The 4475-nt window shown below is 35.4% G+C and overlaps 1 protein-coding gene and 1 pseudogene across 1 annotated transcript in view; both read left to right on the top strand.

The window, feature by feature from the left end:
- Positions 1-4322, top strand: part of LOC105742303 — a 12979-nt pseudogene extending 8657 nt beyond the window's left edge.
- Positions 1-4475, top strand: part of Acss3 (acyl-CoA synthetase short chain family member 3) — a 213141-nt gene that overhangs the window by 137855 nt on the left and 70811 nt on the right. The gene's annotated exons all lie outside the window — the stretch shown is intronic.

Consider the following 4475-nt stretch of genomic DNA (forward strand, 5'->3'; position numbering starts at 1 on the left):
TAAACTCGAAACCTTTATATTTAAGTGGATGCCATTTGAAGATATACTCCTAAGTGAAATAAGCCAGTCACACATGCCTGAATATCACATAGTCTCCCCAGTAAAAGAACTCAAAAGAAGAAATAAAAATAGAAATATATAAACAAATAAAAGGAAAATGAGAACTTGAGGATTAGACAATGAAGAGAGGAGAAGGAGAAAAACTAGGAAACATGACAGGGGCAAAGCCATACATTTATATGCACAAGATGGTTAAGGCAATGATCCTGAGAATCTCAAGCATGCTTTTGAAACTAGCAGCTATTTGATAGGAATCACACCCTGACTAACTGTATATACTGATACCTGTGAACTAAGCAACTGCACTGAAGACAGCAATGTGTAATGGTAGGGTAGGGTCATGCTTGGAATGCCTGCTATTCTGGTCTTCTCAATATGTAATGCTTGTCATGACAATTACTGCCATACTGTCTCTCAAGTAAATGTTTGTTTAAAACAAGGTAATAAATGATAACAAAAGACAAGAAACAAAAAGTCACAGGATTGTACTGCTACAAGGCTTCATATGGTTAGATTTCTAAATTCTGTGTAAAATTATGCAACTGTTCATTCATTTTTTAAAGTATTATTTTAATTTTTTCAGTTTTTTTCTTCATATTCTAGAGGGATTAAAAGTTTAACATATCAATACTTGGTGGAAAATACCTGTTCCATGTTATGCCTAAGATGTTTGATATTCAGACAAAGAGTGAGGTTAAGCTCAACTGCCTATGTTGTAGGGTAATGACAATAAGCTTCTCTTCTGGAGGGTTAACCACCTAAGTTTGCAGACCAAAAATTAGATAAGAAGGGCTGCAAGGACAGCCAACATTTTGGCCCTAGCCTTTCAAGGTCAATGAAGACTCAGGACATAGGAGATCCTATATGTAACACCATGTAACTAGTTGTGTCCCAAATTTTCTTATCAGGGAGATTATGGGGCCACAAAGGAAAGTGATTCATGATGTAGAGTGTGCCGAAGGAGAGTCACATGGAGAAAAATCATTCTCTCAGGCTTTCACAGACAGCAAATTGATCAAGCAAAGGCCGTGACTAATCCACATGGCTGACACTGACAAAGGATCTACAAATTGCAGTACAAGGTTTCAGGATAAATCCTGAGGGGATTTCACTGATTTTATTGGATACAAAAGTAACATATTTTGTTATATGGGTCTTGCTTTATCTTGGTCTTAACCATCCATCAGAAAAGTATAAAAAAGGAGGTATAAAAAGTAAAGCCATATTAATATGCTGAGCTGTAAAAAACTCAAGCCAAAAACTTCTGACATTGCCAGTCTTATGGAAAACCCACTACTGTAATGGACTACTGGACTATATTGGAATATTTTGCTGAATTCATGCACCTACCTTATATAAATGACAATGGAATGCCCTTCTATGACAAAGCTAACCAAAAAGGGGGCTACAAATGAATGACCATTTTGTACTTGTATACTCCAAATTGTTAGGATAGATATTTAGCTGTGTTCTCTTAATTCAATGAATAGAGAGATATGTTCTAATAGTGTTTGAGACAGGATATCATGTCTGCATCTTGTACAATGAATAACCACCAAGACAAGAATATGCAATGTATTAATTATTGAAACTGTACTAGTAATCAGTGTTGATACTATCTCATTGCTATTTGCTTCTCAATAAAATTATTAAGAAAAAGAGAAAGTAGAATCTAAAGGATATAATAGATTCTGGGAAAAGAGAATGAACTTTTCAAAAGGAAGTAATTACTGAGTTGAGAAGAAGGACAGGAGAGGGAGTGGGAAAGAGATATATCTATGTATGGAAGCAGGATGGTTTGAACAACTGTACTTTGGATTTCTGCTCATGTATGGAAAAGAATAGTTAATGATTAATTTTTTGTCTCTTTTTCAAATTTGTAGTTTTTCTCTTATTAATTTCTTATATTTTCCTTTCTTTTTTCCTTCTTCAAAACTTGTATGCATATATCTGGTGATATGAACAACTTGTTAGAAGACAACACTATGCATTACAACAAATACTGTGAAATTCATATTATTTTATTAAATGAAAGTCTGCATTATTTAAAATTTTCCAATTCAATACTATTTTCTACTCTCCTTAAAAAATAAAAAAGTACTAACAAAGATTTATATGTGTCCAAAGGAGGTAGTTAAAAATTGTGGTATACTGACTAACTATATATACTGCTACCTGTGAACTAAGCAAACGCACTGCAGATGGTAATTTGTAATAGTAGTTTCATGCTGGGAGTGCCTGTCATTCTGGTCTTCTGAATATGAGCTGCTTGTCATGACAAGCCAGTTGCTGCTATGATGTCTCTCAGGTAGATGGTTTTTCAAGAAGAAGGGAGTGGTGAATGAAAGCAAGAGACCAGAAAAGGATATTGTGGGACTGTCCTGCTTCAAGGTTGTATATGGTGAGATTTTTGGACTTATGTGCAAACATGAGAAGTATGTAATTCTTTATCCTATTTTTAAAATATAATCTAATTTTTAAATGCTTTTTTATCATATTATGTAGGGAGTTAAAGTTCAACATATCAATACTTAATGAAAAATACCTGTTCCTTATTATGCCTAAGATGTTTGAAATGCAGTGAGATAGTGAGGTTAAGATTGATAGCCTAAATCATTTGATAATAACAATAAGCTTGTCTTCTGGATGGTTAACAACCTAAGTTTGCATACCAAAATTAGAGAAAAAGGAGGGCTTCAAGGAAAGCCAACATTTTGGCCCGAACCTTCTAAGGTCAATTAAGACTCAGGACATATGAGAGCTTGTACTGTAACATCATGTACCTCGGTAGTGTCCCAAATTTTCTGATCAAGGAGATTATGGGGCCAAAGAGGAAAGTGATCGATGACATAGAGTGGGCCTAAGGAGAGTCACATGGGGAGAAGACACTCTCTCAGGCTTTCACAGAGAGCACATTGGCCAAGCAATGGCCATGACTCATCCACATGGCTGCCACTGACAAAGGTTCTACAATCTGAGGTACAGGATCTCAGGATAAATCCTGAGGGGATTTCACTGACCTTATCAAACCCAAAAGCTACAACTCTTGTTGCATAGGTCCTACTTTACCTGGGTCTTAACCATCCAGCAGAAAAGTATAAAAAGGAAATATAAGTAAAGCCATGCTATTATGTTGAGCTGTAGGGGATTCAGGTCAACAATTTCTGACATTGCCAGTCAAGTGGAAGACCCAATACTATTATGGGCTACTGGACTCTTTTAGAATATTTTGCTGAGTTTACACACCTATAATATCCAAATAATGGAACTTAACAAAGAAAGGGGATACAGATGAATGTCCATTTTGTATCTGTGTATTCAAAGTGGTTAGGATAGATATATAGTTACATTCTCTTAATGAATAGAATGATTTGCTCTAATGGTGTCTGTAAATAGGATATCATGTCCGCATCTTGTACAGTAATTAACCACTAGGAAGAATGTATGCAATGTGTTAATTATTGAAACTGTACTTCCGATTTGATTTGAAACTGCCTCATTGCTATTTGTTTATCAGTAAAATTATGGGAAGAAAAATAGAACAAGACCGTTTGAAGATTAGACATCACTGGAATTATTTTTAAAGAAGTCAGATTGTTCTTTATTCATGTTTGGATCCCGTAATAGGAAGTGCCCCAATAACCTAGTAATAGGTCATATTGTGATTACTATGTGCTGGATATGATTGAATTACGTATTGAGAAATTTGTGTCTCTAAAAGGGATGAAGAACAGTAAATGACCTGAGGGAACAAATCCCATGTTAATATTTGCTGGCGATGATTTTGATGTGACGGAAGACTATAGAAGGCTGAAAAGCCTTCTTATTAATTTCTTCAGAGGCCCCATAGTGGCCAATATCTGCCTGGCTGAGTTACAGTATGTCTTGCACTTCACTGCTCTGAAGGGGAAGGTTTATTTTCACAGCTAAAAGTTGCTCTTGAAGAAATCTGGTTGCAGAACACCATTGATTGAGTTGGAAGAGATGGGACCATCACTGGACCTGGTTCTGAGGAGGACACACCTGGCTTCAGATGACCTTTATAAGCTCTCTAGGAAAATGCCGAAAGCTCTCAAGTCAAAGAAGAAAAATATGTCTCAGAATACTTTTGGTACAACTTGCGGAAGGATTCATATACAGAAACAAGATCCAAGCAAACTACAAACCAGGAAAGTTAAAGGATTGAAGAAGCAACCTGCAGAAAGGCTAACAGAAGACCAGGAGAAAAAGTCAAAGAGAATTAAAAACAACTAGTAGAACTTAACCAGCAACTACAGTTTTATTGTAATCTATTTACTATAAGAATCATCAAGCTTCAATACAATTCCATTTCTTAAAAGAAAAAAAAAATAAGGGTTCATCTAATATATTTTTTATATAGTCCTGCATAACTATCATATTGAGAGCTCTTTACT

Source organism: Octodon degus, unplaced genomic scaffold (genome assembly GCF_000260255.1).
Source record: "Octodon degus isolate 3935 unplaced genomic scaffold, OctDeg1.0 scaffold00004, whole genome shotgun sequence".
Classification (NCBI taxonomy): Eukaryota; Metazoa; Chordata; class Mammalia; order Rodentia; family Octodontidae; genus Octodon; species Octodon degus.